We start from the raw sequence: 21,713 nt of genomic DNA, 5'->3' as shown, positions 1-21,713 counted from the left end.
AATGGTGCAACACATTTTGCTGTGCTGTGTTAAATAATATATTTGCATGACTGCTTTTGTTTTAATTTGTGAATAGCAAAAAGCATTCAACCCCATAATACATGTTGTTTTATTGGTCGATCGTCCATTTTATATCCCATAGCTTAACCACTCATATTTTTGGATTCCTCTCGATGAGGCGAGCAGTACGAGTACCACGATGATGGGTCTGCGACGTTTTCTTCCAGAGTTATTACCAAAAAACCACAAACATCCCAGAATCCTCTCGATTTGGGGTCAAAATGTTGTCGCTCATTCAATCCCATAAGAAACGTCGCATCGAATAAATGTGATTGAATTCTCCCCGTCTGGACGAGCGGAATTGAATGGTGCAACTGATTTTCCTGTGCTTTGTTAAATAAGATATTTGCATGACTGCTTTTGTTTTATTTTGTGAATAGCAAAAAGCATTCAACCCCATAATACATGTTGTTTTATTGGTCGCTCGTCCATTTCATATCCCATAGCTTAATCACTCATATCTTTGGATTCCTCTCGATGAGGCGAGCAGTACGAGTACCACCTTGATGGGGCTGCGACGGTTCCTTCCAGAGTTATTACAAAAAAAACACAAACATCCCAGAATCCTCTCGGTTTGGGGTCAAAATGTTGTCGTTCATTAAATCCCATAAGAAACGTCGCATCGAATGAATGCGATTTAATTCTCCCCGACTGGATGAGTGGGATTGAATGGTGCAACACATTTTGCTGTGCTGTGTTAAATAAGATATTTGCATGACTGCTTTTGTTTTATTTTGTGAATAGAAAAAAGCATTCAACCCCATAATACATGTTGTTTTATTGGTCGATCGTCCATTTTATATCCCATAGCTTAACCACTCATATCTTTGGATTCCTCTCGATAAGGCGAGCAGTACGAGTACCACCATGATGGGTCTGCGACGTTTTCTTCCAGAGTTATTACCAAAAAACCACAAACATCCCAGAATCCTCTCGTTTGGGGTCAAAATGTTGTCGCTCATTAAATCCCATGAGAAACGTCGCATCGAATGAATGTGATTGAATTCTCCCCATCTGGACGAGCGGAATTGAATGGTGCAACTGATTTTGCTGTGCTGTGTTAAATAAGATATTTGCATGACTGCTTTTGTTTAATTTTGTGAATAGAAAAAAGCATTCAACCCCAAAATACATGTTGTTTTATTGGTCGATCGTCCATTTTATATCCCGTAGCTTAACCACTTATATCTTTGGATGCCTCTCGATGAGGCGAGCAGTACGAGTACCACCATGATGGGTCTGCGACGTTTTCTTCCAGAGTTATTACCAAAAAACCACAAACATCCAAGAATCCTCTCGATTTGGGGTCAAAATGTTGTCGCTCATTCAATCCCATAAGAAACGTCGCATCGAATAAATGTGATTGAATTCTCCCCGTCTGTACGAGCGGAATTGAATGGTGCAACTGATTTTGCTGTGCTTTGTTAAATAAGATATTTGCATGACTGCTTTTGTTTTATTTTGTGAATAGCAAAAAGCATTCAACCCCATAATACATGTTGTTTTATTGGTCGATCGTCCATTTTATATCCCATAGCTTAACCACTCATATCTTTGGATTCCTCTCGATGAGGCGAGCAGTACGAGTACCACCTTGATGGGGCTGCGACGGTTCCTTCCAGAGTTATTACAAAAAAAACACAAACATCCCAGAATCCTCTCGGTTTGGGGTCAAAATGTTGTCGTTCATTAAATCCCATAAGAAACGTCGCATCGAATGAATGCGATTTAATTCTCCCCGACTGGATGAGTGGGATTGAATGGTGCAACACATTTTGCTGTGCTGTGTTAAATAAGATATTTGCATGACTGCTTTTGTTTTATTTTGTGAATAGAAAAAAGCATTCAACCCCATAATACATGTTGTTTTATTGGTCGATCGTCCATTTTATATCCCATAGCTTAACCACTCATATCTTTGGATTCCTCTCGATAAGGCGAGCAGTAGGAGTACCACCATGATGGGTCTGCGACGTTTTCTTCCAGAGTTATTACCAAAAAACCACAAACATCCCAGAATCCTCTCGTTTGGGGTCAAAATGTTGTCGCTCATTAAATCCCATGAGAAACGTCGCATCGAATGAATGTGATTGAATTCTCCCCATCTGGACGAGCGGAATTGAATGGTGCAACTGATTTTGCTGTGCTGTGTTAAATAAGATATTTGCATGACTGCTTTTGTTTAATTTTGTGAATAGAAAAAAGCATTCAACCCCAAAATACATGTTGTTTTATTGGTCGATCGTCCATTTTATATCCCATAGCTTAACCACTTATATCTTTGGATGCCTCTCGATGAGGCGAGCAGTAGGAGTACCACCATGATGGGTCTGCGACGTTTTCTTCCAGAGTTATTACCAAAAAACCACAAACATCCCAGAATCCTCCCGTTTGGGGTCAAAATGTTGTCGCTCATTAAATCCCATGAGAAACGTCGCATCGAATGAATGTGATTGAATTCTCCCCATCTGGACGAGCGGAATTGAATGGTGCAACTGATTTTGCTGTGCTGTGTTAAATAAGATATTTGCATGACTGCTTTTGTTTAATTTTGTGAATAGAAAAAAGCATTTAACCCCAAAATACATGTTGTTTTATTGGTCGATCGTCCATTTTATATCCCGTAGCTTAACCACTTATATCTTTGGATGCCTCTCGATGAGGCGAGCAGTACGAGTACCACCATGATGGGTCTGCGACGTTTTCTTCCAGAGTTATTACCAAAAAACCACAAACATCCAAGAATCCTCTCGATTTGGGGTCAAAATGTTGTCGCTCATTCAATCCCATAAGAAACGTCGCATCGAATAAATGTGATTGAATTCTCCCCGTCTGTACGAGCGGAATTGAATGGTGCAACTGATTTTGCTGTGCTTTGTTAAATAAGATATTTGCATGACTGCTTTTGTTTTATTTTGTGAATAGCAAAAAGCATTCAACCCCATAATACATGTTGTTTTATTGGTCGATCGTCCATTTTATATCCCATAGCTTAACCACTCATATCTTTGGATTCCTCTCGATGAGGCGAGCAGTACGAGTACCACGATGATGGGTCTGCGACGTTTTCTTCCAGAGTTATTACCAAAAAACCACAAACATCCCAGAATCCTCTCGATTTGGGGTCAAAATGTTGTCGCTCATTCAATCCCATAAGAAACGTCGCATCGAATAAATGTGATTGAATTCTCCCCGTCTGGACGAGCGGAATTGAATGGTGCAACTGATTTTCCTGTGCTTTGTTAAATAAGATATTTGCATGACTGCTTTTGTTTTATTTTGTGAATAGCAAAAAGCATTCAACCCCATAATACATGTTGTTTTATTGGTCGCTCGTCCATTTCATATCCCATAGCTTAATCACTCATATCTTTGGATTCCTCTCGATGAGGCGAGCAGTACGAGTACCACCTTGATGGGGCTGCGACGGTTCCTTCCAGAGTTATTACAAAAAAAACACAAACATCCCAGAATCCTCTCGGTTTGGGGTCAAAATGTTGTCGTTCATTAAATCCCATAAGAAACGTCGCATCGAATGAATGCGATTTAATTCTCCCCGACTGGATGAGTGGGATTGAATGGTGCAACACATTTTGCTGTGCTGTGTTAAATAAGATATTTGCATGACTGCTTTTGTTTTATTTTGTGAATAGAAAAAAGCATTCAACCCCATAATACATGTTGTTTTATTGGTCGATCGTCCATTTTATATCCCATAGCTTAACCACTCATATCTTTGGATTCCTCTCGATAAGGCGAGCAGTACGAGTACCACCATGATGGGTCTGCGACGTTTTCTTCCAGAGTTATTACCAAAAAACCACAAACATCCCAGAATCCTCTCGTTTGGGGTCAAAATGTTGTCGCTCATTCAATCCCATAAGAAACGTCGCATCGAATAAATGTGATTGAATTCTCCCCGTCTGGACGAGCGGGATTGAATGGTGCAACTGATTTTGCTGTGCTGTGTTAAATAATATATTTGCATTACTGCTTTTGTTTTAATTTGTGAATAGCAAAAAGCATTCAACCCATAATACATGTTGTTTTATTGGTCGCTCGTCCATTTCATATCCCATAGCTTAACCACTCATATCTTTGGATTCCTCTCGATGAGGCGAGCAGTACGAGTACCACCTTGATGGGTCTCCGACGTTGTCTTCCAGAGTTATTACCAAAAAACCACAAACATCCCAGAATCCTCTCGGTTTGGGGTCAATATGTTGTGGTTCATTAAATCCCAAAAGGAACGTCCATCGAATAAATGCGATTTAATTCTCCCCGTCTGGATGAGCGGGATTGAATGTTGCAACAGATTTTGCTGTGCTGTGTTAAATAAGATATTTGCATGACTGCTTTTGTTTTATTTTGTGAATAGCAAAAAGCATTCAACCCCATAATACATGTTGTTTTATTGGTCGCTCGTCCATTTCATATCCCATAGCTTAATCACTCATATCTTTGGATTCCTCTCGATGAGGCGAGCAGTACGAGTACCACCTTGATGGGGCTGCGACGTTTCCTTCCAGAGTTATTACAAAAAAAACACAAACATCCCAGAATCCTCTCGGTTTGGGGTCAAAATGTTGTCGTTCATTAAATCCCATAAGAAACGTCGCATCGAATGAATGCGATTTAATTCTCCCCGACTGGATGAGTGGGATTGAATGGTGCAACACATTTTGCTGTGCTGTGTTAAATAATATATTTGCATGACTGCTTTTGTTTTAATTTGTGAATAGCAAAAAGCATTCAACCCCATAATACATGTTGTTTTATTGGTCGATCGTCCATTTTATATCCCATAGCTTAACCACTCATATTTTTGGATTCCTCTCGATGAGGCGAGCAGTACGAGTACCACGATGATGGGTCTGCGACGTTTTCTTCCAGAGTTATTACCAAAAAACCACAAACATCCCAGAATCCTCTCGATTTGGGGTCAAAATGTTGTCGCTCATTCAATCCCATAAGAAACGTCGCATCGAATAAATGTGATTGAATTCTCCCCGTCTGGACGAGCGGAATTGAATGGTGCAACTGATTTTCCTGTGCTTTGTTAAATAAGATATTTGCATGACTGCTTTTGTTTTATTTTGTGAATAGCAAAAAGCATTCAACCCCATAATACATGTTGTTTTATTGGTCGCTCGTCCATTTCATATCCCATAGCTTAATCACTCATATCTTTGGATTCCTCTCGATGAGGCGAGCAGTACGAGTACCACCTTGATGGGGCTGCGACGGTTCCTTCCAGAGTTATTACAAAAAAAACACAAACATCCCAGAATCCTCTCGGTTTGGGGTCAAAATGTTGTCGTTCATTAAATCCCATAAGAAACGTCGCATCGAATGAATGCGATTTAATTCTCCCCGACTGGATGAGTGGGATTGAATGGTGCAACACATTTTGCTGTGCTGTGTTAAATAAGATATTTGCATGACTGCTTTTGTTTTATTTTGTGAATAGAAAAAAGCATTCAACCCCATAATACATGTTGTTTTATTGGTCGATCGTCCATTTTATATCCCATAGCTTAACCACTCATATTTTGGATTCCTCTCGATAAGGCGAGCAGTACGAGTACCACCATGATGGGTCTGCGACGTTTTCTTCCAGAGTTATTACCAAAAAACCACAAACATCCCAGAATCCTCTCGTTTGGGGTCAAAATGTTGTCGCTCATTAAATCCCATGAGAAACGTCGCATCGAATGAATGTGATTGAATTCTCCCCATCTGGACGAGCGGAATTGAATGGTGCAACTGATTTTGCTGTGCTGTGTTAAATAAGTTATTTGCATGACTGCTTTTGTTTAATTTTGTGAATAGAAAAAAGCATTCAACCCCAAAATACATGTTGTTTTATTGGTCGATCGTCCATTTTATATCCCATAGCTTAACCACTTATATCTTTGGATGCCTCTCGATGAGGCGAGCAGTACGAGTACCACCATGATGGGTCTGCGACGTTTTCTTCCAGAGTTATTACCAAAAAACCACAAACATCCCAGAATCCTCTCGATTTGGGGTCAAAATGTTGTCGCTCATTCAATCCCATAAGAAACGTCGCATCGAATAAATGTGATTGAATTCTCCCCGTCTGGACGAGCGGAATTGAATGGTGCAACTGATTTTGCTGTGCTTTGTTAAATAAGATATTTGCATGACTGCTTTTGTTTTATTTTGTGAATAGCAAAAAGCATTCAACCCCATAATACATGTTGTTTTATTGGTCGATCGTCCATTTTATATCCCATAGCTTAACCACTCATATCTTTGGATTCCTCTCGATGAGGCGAGCAGTACGAGTACCACCTTGATGGGGCTGCGACGGTTCCTTCCAGAGTTATTACAAAAAAAACACAAACATCCCAGAATCCTCTCGGTTTGGGGTCAAAATGTTGTCGTTCATTAAATCCCATAAGAAACGTCGCATCGAATGAATGCGATTTAATTCTCCCCGACTGGATGAGTGGGATTGAATGGTGCAACACATTTTGCTGTGCTGTGTTAAATAAGATATTTGCATGACTGCTTTTGTTTTATTTTGTGAATAGAAAAAAGCATTCAACCCCATAATACATGTTGTTTTATTGGTCGATCGTCCATTTTATATCCCATAGCTTAACCACTCATATCTTTGGATTCCTCTCGATGAGGCGAGCAGTACGAGTACCACCTTGATGGGTCTCCGACGTTGTCTTCCAGAGTTATTACCAAAAAACCACAAACATCCCAGAATCCTCTCGGTTTGGGGTCAATATGTTGTGGTTCATTAAATCCCAAAAGGAACGTCCATCGAATAAATGCGATTTAATTCTCCCCGTCTGGATGAGCGGGATTGAATGTTGCAACAGATTTTGCTGTGCTGTGTTAAATAAGATATTTGCATGACTGCTTTTGTTTTATTTTGTGAATAGCAAAAAGCATTCAACCCCATAATACATGTTGTTTTATTGGTCGCTCGTCCATTTCATATCCCATAGCTTAATCACTCATATCTTTGGATTCCTCTCGATGAGGCGAGCAGTACGAGTACCACCTTGATGGGGCTGCGACGTTTCCTTCCAGAGTTATTACAAAAAAAACACAAACATCCCAGAATCCTCTCGGTTTGGGGTCAAAATGTTGTCGTTCATTAAATCCCATAAGAAACGTCGCATCGAATGAATGCGATTTAATTCTCCCCGACTGGATGAGTGGGATTGAATGGTGCAACACATTTTGCTGTGCTGTGTTAAATAATATATTTGCATGACTGCTTTTGTTTTAATTTGTGAATAGCAAAAATCATTCAACCCCATAATACATGTTGTTTTATTGGTCGATCGTCCATTTTATATCCCATAGCTTAACCACTTATATCTTTGGATGCCTCTCGATGAGGCGAGCAGTACGAGTACCACCATGATGGGTCTGCGACGTTTTCTTCCAGAGTTATTACCAAAAAACCACAAACATCCCAGAATCCTCTCGATTTGGGGTCAAAATGTTGTCGCTCATTCAATCCCATAAGAAACGTCGCATCGAATAAATGTGATTGAATTCTCCCCGTCTGGACGAGCGGAATTGAATGGTGCAACTGATTTTGCTGTGCTTTGTTAAATAAGATATTTGCATGACTGCTTTTGTTTTATTTTGTGAATAGCAAAAAGCATTCAACCCCATAATACATGTTGTTTTATTGGTCGATCGTCCATTTTATATCCCATAGCTTAACCACTCATATCTTTGGATTCCTCTCGATGAGGCGAGCAGTACGAGTACCACCTTGATGGGGCTGCGACGGTTCCTTCCAGAGTTATTACAAAAAAAACACAAACATCCCAGAATCCTCTCGGTTTGGGGTCAAAATGTTGTCGTTCATTAAATCCCATAAGAAACGTCGCATCGAATGAATGCGATTTAATTCTCCCCGACTGGATGAGTGGGATTGAATGGTGCAACACATTTTGCTGTGCTGTGTTAAATAAGATATTTGCATGACTGCTTTTGTTTTATTTTGTGAATAGAAAAAAGCATTCAACCCCATAATACATGTTGTTTTATTGGTCGATCGTCCATTTTATATCCCATAGCTTAACCACTCATATCTTTGGATTCCTCTCGATAAGGCGAGCAGTACGAGTACCACCATGATGGGTCTGCGACGTTTTCTTCCAGAGTTATTACCAAAAAACCACAAACATCCCAGAATCCTCTCGTTTGGGGTCAAAATGTTGTCGCTCATTAAATCCCATGAGAAACGTCGCATCGAATGAATGTGATTGAATTCTCCCCATCTGGACGAGCGGAATTGAATGGTGCAACTGATTTTGCTGTGCTGTGTTAAATAAGATATTTGCATGACTGCTTTTGTTTAATTTTGTGAATAGAAAAAAGCATTCAACCCCAAAATACATGTTGTTTTATTGGTCGATCGTCCATTTTATATCCCATAGCTTAACCACTTATATCTTTGGATGCCTCTCGATGAGGCGAGCAGTACGAGTACCACCATGATGGGTCTGCGACGTTTTCTTCCAGAGTTATTACCAAAAAACCACAAACATCCCAGAATCCTCTCGATTTGGGGTCAAAATGTTGTCGCTCATTCAATCCCATAAGAAACGTCGCATCGAATAAATGTGATTGAATTCTCCCCGTCTGGACGAGCGGAATTGAATGGTGCAACTGATTTTGCTGTGCTTTGTTAAATAAGATATTTGCATGACTGCTTTTGTTTTATTTTGTGAATAGCAAAAAGCATTCAACCCCATAATACATGTTGTTTTATTGGTCGATCGTCCATTTTATATCCCATAGCTTAACCACTCATATCTTTGGATTCCTCTCGATGAGGCGAGCAGTACGAGTACCACCTTGATGGGGCTGCGACGGTTCCTTCCAGAGTTATTACAAAAAAAACACAAACATCCCAGAATCCTCTCGGTTTGGGGTCAAAATGTTGTCGTTCATTAAATCCCATAAGAAACGTCGCATCGAATGAATGCGATTTAATTCTCCCCGACTGGATGAGTGGGATTGAATGGTGCAACACATTTTGCTGTGCTGTGTTAAATAAGATATTTGCATGACTGCTTTTGTTTTATTTTGTGAATAGAAAAAAGCATTCAACCCCATAATACATGTTGTTTTATTGGTCGATCGTCCATTTTATATCCCATAGCTTAACCACTCATATCTTTGGATTCCTCTCGATAAGGCGAGCAGTACGAGTACCACCATGATGGGTCTGCGACGTTTTCTTCCAGAGTTATTACCAAAAAACCACAAACATCCCAGAATCCTCTCGTTTGGGGTCAAAATGTTGTCGCTCATTAAATCCCATGAGAAACGTCGCATCGAATGAATGTGATTGAATTCTCCCCATCTGGACGAGCGGAATTGAATGGTGCAACTGATTTTGCTGTGCTGTGTTAAATAAGATATTTGCATGACTGCTTTTGTTTAATTTTGTGAATAGAAAAAAGCATTCAACCCCAAAATACATGTTGTTTTATTGGTCGATCGTCCATTTTATATCCCATAGCTTAACCACTTATATCTTTGGATGCCTCTCGATGAGGCGAGCAGTACGAGTACCACCATGATGGGTCTGCGACGTTTTCTTCCAGAGTTATTACCAAAAAACCACAAACATCCCAGAATCCTCTCGATTTGGGGTCAAAATGTTGTCGCTCATTCAATCCCATAAGAAACGTCGCATCGAATAAATGTGATTGAATTCTCCCCGTCTGGACGAGCGGAATTGAATGGTGCAACTGATTTTGCTGTGCTTTGTTAAATAAGATATTTGCATGACTGCTTTTGTTTTATTTTGTGAATAGCAAAAAGCATTCAACCCCATAATACATGTTGTTTTATTGGTCGATCGTCCATTTTATATCCCATAGCTTAACCACTCATATCTTTGGATTCCTCTCGATGAGGCGAGCAGTACGAGTACCACGATGATGGGTCTGCGACGTTTTCTTCCAGAGTTATTACCAAAAAACCACAAACATCCCAGAATCCTCTCGATTTGGGGTCAAAATGTTGTCGCTCATTCAATCCCATAAGAAACGTCGCATCGAATGAATGTGATTGAATTCTCCCCGTCTGGACGAGCGGAATTGGATGGTGCAACTGATTTTCCTGTGCTTTGTTAAATAAGATATTTGCATGACTGCTTTTGTTTTATTTTGTGAATAGCAAAAAGCATTCAACCCCATAATACATGTTGTTTTATTGGTCGCTCGTCCATTTCATATCCCATAGCTTAATCACTCATATCTTTGGATTCCTCTCGATGAGGCGAGCAGTACGAGTACCACCTTGATGGGGCTGCGACGGTTCCTTCCAGAGTTATTACAAAAAAAACACAAACATCCCAGAATCCTCTCGGTTTGGGGTCAAAATGTTGTCGTTCATTAAATCCCATAAGAAACGTCGCATCGAATGAATGCGATTTAATTCTCCCCGACTGGATGAGTGGGATTGAATGGTGCAACACATTTTGCTGTGCTGTGTTAAATAAGATATTTGCATGACTGCTTTTGTTTTATTTTGTGAATAGAAAAAAGCATTCAACCCCATAATACATGTTGTTTTATTGGTCGATCGTCCATTTTATATCCCATAGCTTAACCACTCATATCTTTGGATTCCTCTCGATAAGGCGAGCAGTACGAGTACCACCATGATGGGTCTGCGACGTTTTCTTCCAGAGTTATTACCAAAAAACCACAAACATCCCAGAATCCTCTCGTTTGGGGTCAAAATGTTGTCGCTCATTAAATCCCATGAGAAACGTCGCATCGAATGAATGTGATTGAATTCTCCCCATCTGGACGAGCGGAATTGAATGGTGCAACTGATTTTGCTGTGCTGTGTTAAATAAGATATTTGCATGACTGCTTTTGTTTAATTTTGTGAATAGAAAAAAGCATTCAACCCCAAAATACATGTTGTTTTATTGGTCGATCGTCCATTTTATATCCCATAGCTTAACCACTTATATCTTTGGATGCCTCTCGATGAGGCGAGCAGTACGAGTACCACCATGATGGGTCTGCGACGTTTTCTTCCAGAGTTATTACCAAAAAACCACAAACATCCCAGAATCCTCTCGATTTGGGGTCAAAATGTTGTCGCTCATTCAATCCCATAAGAAACGTCGCATCGAATAAATGTGATTGAATTCTCCCCGTCTGGACGAGCGGAATTGAATGGTGCAACTGATTTTGCTGTGCTTTGTTAAATAAGATATTTGCATGACTGCTTTTGTTTTATTTTGTGAATAGCAAAAAGCATTCAACCCCATAATACATGTTGTTTTATTGGTCGATCGTCCATTTTATATCCCATAGCTTAACCACTCATATCTTTGGATTCCTCTCGATGAGGCGAGCAGTACGAGTACCACCTTGATGGGGCTGCGACGGTTCCTTCCAGAGTTATTACAAAAAAAACACAAACATCCCAGAATCCTCTCGGTTTGGGGTCAAAATGTTGTCGTTCATTAAATCCCATAAGAAACGTCGCATCGAATGAATGCGATTTAATTCTCCCCGACTGGATGAGTGGGATTGAATGGTGCAACACATTTTGCTGTGCTGTGTTAAATAAGATATTTGCATGACTGCTTTTGTTTTATTTTGTGAATAGAAAAAAGCATTCAACCCCATAATACATGTTGTTTTATTGGTCGATCGTCCATTTTATATCCCATAGCTTAACCACTCATATCTTTGGATTCCTCTCGATAAGGCGAGCAGTACGAGTACCACCATGATGGGTCTGCGACGTTTTCTTCCAGAGTTATTACCAAAAAACCACAAACATCCCAGAATCCTCTCGTTTGGGGTCAAAATGTTGTCGCTCATTAAATCCCATGAGAAACGTCGCATCGAATGAATGTGATTGAATTCTCCCCATCTGGACGAGCGGAATTGAATGGTGCAACTGATTTTGCTGTGCTGTGTTAAATAAGATATTTGCATGACTGCTTTTGTTTTATTTTGTGAATAGCAAAAAGCATTCAACCCCATAATACATGTTGTTTTATTGGTCGATCGTCCATTTTATATCCCATAGCTTAACCACTCATATCTTTGGATTCCTCTCGATGAGGCGAGCAGTACGAGTACCACGATGATGGGTCTGCGACGTTTTCTTCCAGAGTTATTACCAAAAAACCACAAACATCCCAGAATCCTCTCGATTTGGGGTCAAAATGTTGTCGCTCATTCAATCCCATAAGAAACGTCGCATCGAATGAATGTGATTGAATTCTCCCCGTCTGGACGAGCGGAATTGGATGGTGCAACTGATTTTCCTGTGCTTTGTTAAATAAGATATTTGCATGACTGCTTTTGTTTTATTTTGTGAATAGCAAAAAGCATTCAACCCCATAATACATGTTGTTTTATTGGTCGCTCGTCCATTTCATATCCCATAGCTTAATCACTCATATCTTTGGATTCCTCTCGATGAGGCGAGCAGTACGAGTACCACCTTGATGGGGCTGCGACGGTTCTTTCCAGAGTTATTACAAAAAAAACACAAACATCCCAGAATCCTCTCGGTTTGGGGTCAAAATGTTGTCGTTCATTAAATCCCATAAGAAACGTCGCATCGAATGAATGCGATTTAATTCTCCCCGACTGGATGAGTGGGATTGAATGGTGCAACACATTTTGCTGTGCTGTGTTAAATAAGATATTTGCATGACTGCTTTTGTTTTATTTTGTGAATAGAAAAAAGCATTCAACCCCATAATACATGTTGTTTTATTGGTCGATCGTCCATTTTATATCCCATAGCTTAACCACTCATATCTTTGGATTCCTCTCGATAAGGCGAGCAGTACGAGTACCACCATGATGGGTCTGCGACGTTTTCTTCCAGAGTTATTACCAAAAAACCACAAACATCCCAGAATCCTCTCGTTTGGGGTCAAAATGTTGTCGCTCATTCAATCCCATAAGAAATGTCGCATCGAATAAATGTGATTGAATTCTCCCCGTCTGGACGAGCGGGATTGAATGGTGCAACTGATTTTGCTGTGCTGTGTTAAATAATATATTTGCATTACTGCTTTTGTTTTAATTTGTGAATAGCAAAAAGCATTCAACCCCATAATACATGTTGTTTTATTGGTCGCTCGTCCATTTCATATCCCATAGCTTAACCACTCATATCTTTGGATTCCTCTCGATGAGGCGAGCAGTACGAGTACCACCTTGATGGGTCTCCGACGTTGTCTTCCAGAGTTATTACCAAAAAACCACAAACATCCCAGAATCCTCTCGGTTTGGGGTCAATATGTTGTGGTTCATTAAATCCCAAAAGGAACGTCCATCGAATAAATGCGATTTAATTCTCCCCGTCTGGATGAGCGGGATTGAATGTTGCAACAGATTTTGCTGTGCTGTGTTAAATAAGATATTTGCATGACTGCTTTTGTTTTATTTTGTGAATAGCAAAAAGCATTCAACCCCATAATACATGTTGTTTTATTGGTCGCTCGTCCATTTCATATCCCATAGCTTAATCACTCATATCTTTGGATTCCTCTCGATGAGGCGAGCAGTACGAGTACCACCTTGATGGGGCTGCGACGTTTCCTTCCAGAGTTATTACAAAAAAAACACAAACATCCCAGAATCCTCTCGGTTTGGGGTCAAAATGTTGTCGTTCATTAAATCCCATAAGAAACGTCGCATCGAATGAATGCGATTTAATTCTCCCCGACTGGATGAGTGGGATTGAATGGTGCAACACATTTTGCTGTGCTGTGTTAAATAATATATTTGCATGACTGCTTTTGTTTTAATTTGTGAATAGCAAAAAGCATTCAACCCCATAATACATGTTGTTTTATTGGTCGCTCGTCCATTTCATATCCCATAGCTTAACCACTCATATCTTTGGATTCCTCTCGATGAGGCGAGCAGTACGAGTACCACCTTGATGGGTCTGCGACGTTGTCTTCCAGAGTTATTACCAAAAAACCACAAACATCCCAGAATCCTCTCGGTTTGGGTCAATATGTTGTGGTTCGTTAAATCCCAAAAGAAACGTCGCATCGAATAAATGCGATTTAATTCTCCCCGTCTGGATGAGCGGGATTGAATGGTGCAACAGATTTTGCTGTGCTGTGTTAAATAAGATATTTGCATGACTGCTTTTGTTTTAATTTGTGAATAGCAAAAAGCATTCAACCCCATAATACATGTTGTTTTATTGGTCGCTCGTCCATTTCATATCCCATAGCTTAATCACTCATATCTTTGGATTCCTCTCGATGAGGCGAGCCATACGAATACCACCTTGATGGGGCTGCGACGTTTCCTTCCAGAGTTATTACAAAAAAGACACAAACATCCCAGAATCCTCTCGGTTTGGGGTCAAAATGTTGTCGTTCATTAAATCCCATAAGAAACGTCGCATCGAATGAATGCGATTTAATTCTCCCCGACTGGATGAGTGGGATTGAATGGTGCAACACATTTTGCTGTGCTGTGTTAAATAAGATATTTGCATGACTGCTTTTGTTTTATTTTGTGAATAGCAAAAAGCATTCAACCCCATAATACATGTTGTTTTATTGGTCGCTCGTCCATTTCATATCCCATAGCTTAACCACTCATATCTTTGGATTCCTCTCGATGAGGCGAGCAGTACGAGTACCACCTTGATGGGTCTCCGACGTTGTCTTCCAGAGTTATTACGAAAAAACCACAAACATCCCAGAATCCTCTCGGTTTGGGGTCAATATGTTGTGGTTCATTAAATCCCAAAAGGAACGTCGCATCGAATAAATGAGATTTAATTCTCCCCGTCTGGATGAGCGGGATTGAATGGTGCAACAGATTTTGCTGTGCTGTGTTAAATAAGATATTTGCATGACTGCTTTTGTTTTATTTTGTGAATAGAAAAAAGCATTCAACCCCATAATACATGTTGTTTTATTGGTCGATCGTCCATTTTATATTCCATAGCTTAACCACTCATATCTTTGGATTCCTCTCGATGAGGCGAGCAGTACGAGTACCACCTTGGTGGGTCTGCGACGTTTCCTTCCAGAGTTATTACCAAAAAACCACAAACATCCCAGAATCCTCTCGGTTTGGGGTCAAAATGTTGTCGCTCATTCAATCCCGTAAGAAACGTTGCATCGAATAAATGTGATTGAATTCTCCCCGTCTGGACGAGCGGAATTGAATGGTGCAACTGATTTTGCTGTGCTGTGTTAAATCAGATATTTGCATGACTGCTTTTGTTTTAATTTGTGAATAGCAAAAAGCATTCAACCCCATAATACATGTTGTTTTGTTGGTCGCTCGTCCATTTCATATCCCATAGCTTAACCACTCATATCTTTGGATTCCTCTCGATGAGGCGAGCAGTACGAGTACCACCTTGATGGGTCTCCGACGTTGTCTTCCAGAGTTATTACCAAAAAACCACAAACATCCCAGAATCCTCTCGGTTTGGGGTCAATATGTTGTGGTTCATTAAATCCCAAAAGGAACTTCGCATCGAATAAATGCGATTTAATTCTCCCCGTCTGGATGAGCGGGATTGAATGGTGCAACAGATTTTGCTGTGCTGTGTTAAATAAGATATTTGCATGACTGCTTTTGTTTTATTTTGTGAATAGCAAAAAGCATTCAACCCCATAATACATGTTGTTTTATTGGTCGCTCGTCCATTTCATATCGCATAGCTTAATCACTCATATCTTTGGATTCCTCTCGATGAGGCGAGCAGTACGAGTACCACCTTGATGGGGCTGCGACGTTTCCTTCCAGAGTTATTACAAAAAAAACACAAACATCCCAGAATCCTCTCGGTTTGGGGTCAAAATGTTGTCGTTCATTAAATCCCATAAGAAACGTCGCATCGAATGAATGCGATTTAATTCTCCCCGACTGGATGAGTGGGATTGAATGGTTCAACACATTTTGCTGTGCTGTGTTAAATAAGATATTTGCATGACTGCTTTTGTTTTAATTTGTGAATAGCAAAAAGCATTCAACCCCATAATACATGTTGTTTTATTGGTCGCTCGTCCATTTCATATCCCATAGCTTAAACACTCATATCTTTGGATTCCACTCGATGAGGCGAGCAGTACGAGTACCACCGTGATGGGTCTGCGACGTTGTCTTCCAGAGTTATTACCAAAAAACCACAAACATCCCAGAATCCTCTCGGTTTGGGGTCAATATGTTGTGGTTCATTAAATCCCAAAAGAAACGTCGCATCGAATAAATGCGATTTAATTCTCCCCGTCTGGATGAGCGGGATTGAATGGTGCAACAGATTTTGCTGTGCTGTGTTAAATAAGATATTTGCATGACTGCTTTTGTTTTAATTTGTGAATAGCAAAAAGCATTCAACCCCATAATACATGTTGTTTTATTGGTCGCTCGTCCATTTCATATCCCATAGCTTAATCACTCATATCTTTGGATTCCTCTCGATGAGGCGAGCAGTACGAGTACCACCTTGATGGGGCTGCGACGTTTCCTTCCAGAGTTATTACAAAAAAAACACAAACATCCCAGAATCCTCTCGGTTTGGGGTCAAAATGTTGTCGTTCATTAAATCCCATTAGAAACGTCGCATCGAATGAATGCGATTTAATTCTCCCCGACTAGATGAGTGGGATTGAATGGTGCAACACATTTTGCTGTGCTGTGTTAAATAAGATATTTGCATGACTGCTTTTGTTTAATTTTGTGAATAGAAAAAAGCATTCAACCCCATAATACATGTTGTTTTGTTGGTCGCTCGTCCATTTCATATCCCATAGCTTAACCACTCATATCTTTGGATTCCTCTCGATGAGGCGAGCAGTACGAGTACCACCTTGATGGGTCTCCGACGTTGTCTTCCAGAGTTATTACCAAAAAACCACAAACATCCCAGAATCCTCTCGGTTTGGGGTCAATATGTTGTGGTTCATTAAATCCCAAAAGGAACGTCGCATCGAATAAATGCGATTTAATTCTCCCCGTCTGGATGAGCGGGATTGAATGGTGCAACAGATTTTGCTGTGCTGTGTTAAATAAGATATTTGCATGACTGCTTTTGTTTTATTTTGTGAATAGCAAAAAGCATTCAACCCCATAATACATGTTGTTTTATTGGTCGCTCGTCCATTTCATATCGCATAGCTTAATCACTCATATCTTTGGATTCCTCTCGATGAGGCGAGCAGTACGAGTACCACCTTGATGGGGCTGCGACGTTTCCTTCCAGAGTTATTACAAAAAAAACACAAACATCCCAGAATCCTCTCGGTTTGGGGTCAAAATGTTGTCGTTCATTAAATCCCATAAGAAACGTCGCATCGAATGAATGCGATTTAATTCTCCCCGACTGGATGAGTGGGATTGAATGGTTCAACACATTTTGCTGTGCTGTGTTAAATAAGATATTTGCATGACTGCTTTTGTTTTAATTTGTGAATAGCAAAAAGCATTCAACCCCATAATACATGTTGTTTTATTGGTCGCTCGTCCATTTCATATCCCATAGCTTAAACACTCATATCTTTGGATTCCACTCGATGAGGCGAGCAGTACGAGTACCACCGTGATGGGTCTGCGACGTTGTCTTCCAGAGTTATTACCAAAAAACCACAAACATCCCAGAATCCTCTCGGTTTGGGGTCAATATGTTGTGGTTCATTAAATCCCAAAAGAAACGTCGCATCGAATAAATGCGATTTAATTCTCCCCGTCTGGATGAGCGGGATTGAATGGTGCAACAGATTTTGCTGTGCTGTGTTAAATAAGATATTTGCATGACTGCTTTTGTTTTAATTTGTGAATAGCAAAAAGCATTCAACCCCATAATACATGTTGTTTTATTGGTCGCTCGTCCATTTCATATCCCATAGCTTAATCACTCATATCTTTGGATTCCTCTCGATGAGGCGAGCAGTACGAGTACCACCTTGATGGGGCTGCGACGTTTCCTTCCAGAGTTATTACAAAAAAAACACAAACATCCCAGAATCCTCTCGGTTTGGGGTCAAAATGTTGTCGTTCATTAAATCCCATAAGAAACGTCGCATCGAATGAATGCGATTTAATTCTCCCCGACTAGATGAGTGGGATTGAATGGTGCAACACATTTTGCTGTGCTGTGTTAAATAAGATATTTGCATGACTGCTTTTGTTTTATTTTGTGAATAGAAAAAAGCATTCAACCCCATAATACATGTTGTTTTATTGGTCGATCGTCCATTTTATATCCCATAGCTTAACCACTCATATCTTTGGATTCCTCTCGATAAGGCGAGCAGTACGAGTACCACCATGATGGGTCTGCGACGTTTTCTTCCAGAGTTATTACCAAAAAACCACAAACATCCCAGAATCCTCTCGTTTTGGGGTCAAAATGTTGTCGCTCATTCAATCCCATAAGAAACGTCGCATCGAATAAATGTGATTGAATTCTCCCCGTCTGGACGAGCGGGATTGAATGGTGCAACTGATTTTGCTGTGCTGTGTTAAATAATATATTTGCATTACTGCTTTTGTTTTAATTTGTGAATAGCAAAAAGCATTCAACCCCATAATACATGTTGTTTTATTGGTCGCTCGTCCATTTCATATCCCATAGCTTAATCACTCAAATCTTTGGATTCCTCTCGATGAGGCGAGCAGTACGAGTACCACCTTGATGGGGCTGCGACGTTTCCTTCCAGAGTTATTACAAAAAAAACACAAACATCCCAGAATCCTCTCGGTTTGGGGTCAAAATGTTGTCGTTCATTAAATCCCATAAGAAACGTCGCATCGAATGAATGCGATTTAATTCTCCCCGACTAGATGAGTGGGATTGAATGGTGCAACACATTTTGCTGTGCTGTGTTAAATAAGATATTTGCATGACTGCTTTTGTTTTATTTTGTGAATAGAAAAAAGCATTCAACCCCATAATACATGTTGTTTTATTGGTCGATCGTCCATTTTATATCCCATAGCTTAACCACTCATATCTTTGGATTCCTCTCGATAAGGCGAGCAGTACGAGTACCACCATGATGGGTCTGCGACGTTTTCTTCCAGAGTTATTACCAAAAAACCACAAACATCCCAGAATCCTCTCGTTTTGGGGTCAAAATGTTGTCGCTCATTCAATCCCATAAGAAACGTCGCATCGAATAAATGTGATTGAATTCTCCCCGTCTGGACGAGCGGGATTGAATGGTGCAACTGATTTTGCTGTGCTGTGTTAAATAATATATTTGCATTACTGCTTTTGTTTTAATTTGTGAATAGCAAAAAGCATTCAACCCCATAATACATGTTGTTTTATTGGTCGCTCGTCCATTTCATATCCCATAGCTTAACCACTCATATCTTTGGATTCCTCTCGATGAGGCGAGCAGTACGAGTACCACCTTGATGGGTCTCCGACGTTGTCTTCCAGAGTTATTACCAAAAAACCACAAACATCCCAGAATCCTCTCGGTTTGGGGTCAATATGTTGTGGTTCATTAAATCCCAAAAGGAACGTCGCATCGAATAAATGCGATTTAATTCTCCCCGTCTGGATGAGCGGGATTGAATGGTGCAACAGATTTTGCTGTGCTGTGTTAAATAAGATATTTGCATGACTGCTTTTGTTTTATTTTGTGAATAGAAAAAAGCATTCAACCCCATAATACATGTTGTTTTATTGGTCGATCGTCCATTTTATATCCCATAGCTTAACCACTCATATCTTTGGATTCCTCTCGATGAGGCGAGCAGTACGAGTACCACCTTGGTGGGTCTGCGACGTTTCCTTCCAGAGTTATTACCAAAACACCACAAACATCCCAGAATCCTCTCGGTTTGGGGTCAAAATGTTGTCGCTCATTCAATCCCGTAAGAAACGTTGCATCGAATAAATGTGATTGAATTCTCCCCGTCTGGACGAGCGGAATTGAATGGTGCAACTGATTTTGCTGTGCTGTGTTAAATCAGATATTTGCATTACTGCTTTTGTTTTAATTTGTGAATAGCAAAAAGCATTCAACCCCATAATACATGTTGTTTTGTTGGTCGCTCGTCTATTTCATATCCCATAGCTTAAACACTCATATCTTTGGATTCCTCTCGATGAGGCGAGCAGTACGAGTACCACATTGATGGGTCTGCGACGTTTCCTTCCAGAGTTATTACCAAAAAACCACAAACATCCCAGAATCCTCTCGGTTTGGCGTCAAAATGTTGTCGCTCATTAAATCCCATAAGAAACGTCACATGGAATAAATGTGATTGAATTCTCCCCGTCTGGACGAGCGGAATTGAATGGTGCAACTGATTTTGCTGTGCTGTGTTAAATAAGATATTTGCATGACTGCTTTTGTTTTATTTTGTGAATAGCAAAAAGCATTCAACCCCATAATACATGTTGTTTTAGAAATTATTCCTGCAACCAGAGGTATGATAAAGCAATTGCAAAATTGTGTCAACACTCCACAATTCAAATTGTTTTGGCAGAGTATTCAAAGAATGCTGCTGCTCACGATACAGGTTGCCTGTGATCAAAGTGGGTTGTCAAGTCTAGCGAGTTCATGATCTCAGCCTGGTCGTCAATGACTGCGAAACATAAACCATCACATGGCAGTAATGTGGTTCTCTACTTAATTTGCGTGAGGAGGCCCTCGTAAAACCATGTTTTTACAAGGAGGTCTGCATTGTGCACACAGAATCGCCCCTTGGATACGGAGAATCGGAGCGACCGCCCAGGTCCGCGGGCATTGGAGGGGCCCTGCGCTTCAATGTCACGGGGGTGTCAGATGTAATACTTGCGGTGGAATTTGAAGGCGTCGGAGGCCCACATGCTGGGATTTTCCCCTGGCCTAGCACCCTTATGGACGGTCCTGTGTGTATATTGTTCAAAGTCTCGCACAGGCTTTTGCCAAACTCAATTAGGGCAATAATAATAAAACGAATTACAGGACTGTGAAGGACATGGCATGTGAGCCCTGTAGCTCTCCCAAGTGCTTGTGGGTTGAACCGCGTGTTGTTTAGCAGGAATTCAGTGTTTTTGAAGGGAGGTGAGACAGTGAGACCCAGGTTAGTGTGGGTAGAGTGGTGAGTGTGACAGTAAGACAGACCCAAGTGAGTGAGTGTAGGAAGACAAATGAGTGAGAGAGTGAAACAGACTCTGGTGAGTGTGTGTGGGTAGAGGTGAGTGTGACATTGAGACAGACCAATGTAAGTGTCTGTAGAATGTGGTGTTAAAGTAAGACAGACCCAGGTGAGTGTGGTAGAGAGGTGAGTGTAACAGTGAGACAGACCCAGGTGGGTGAGTGTGACTAGTGATGTGAGTGTGACAATGAGACAGACCTACGTCAGTGCGTGTGGATGAGGTGAGTATGACAGTGAGACAGACCCAGATGAGTGAGTGTACGAATAGAGGTGAGTGTGACAGTGAGACATACCAAGGTGAGCACGGTTGTCCTTGACAGCACAAAGAAGTAAGAACATTGTTACGACCAACGTTACAGGAGGGAGGATCCTGCTCTTTATTACGTGGATGAGAGGGCACTTGAAAGGTACTCAGAAGTATCTCCGTGATTACAGCTTCAGTGGGCCATTCTCTAACACAAGGCTTGCAATCTTCTGCTCGAGACACGAATGATTCGT

Source organism: Petromyzon marinus, chromosome 23 (assembly GCF_048934315.1).
Source record: "Petromyzon marinus isolate PM22_M1 ecotype Great Lakes invasive population chromosome 23, UKy_Petmar_22M1.pri1.0, whole genome shotgun sequence".
NCBI lineage: Eukaryota > Metazoa > Chordata > Hyperoartia > Petromyzontiformes > Petromyzontidae > Petromyzon > Petromyzon marinus.
The sequence above is the reverse complement of the archived record's forward strand: the minus strand, read 5'-3'. Positions refer to the sequence as shown.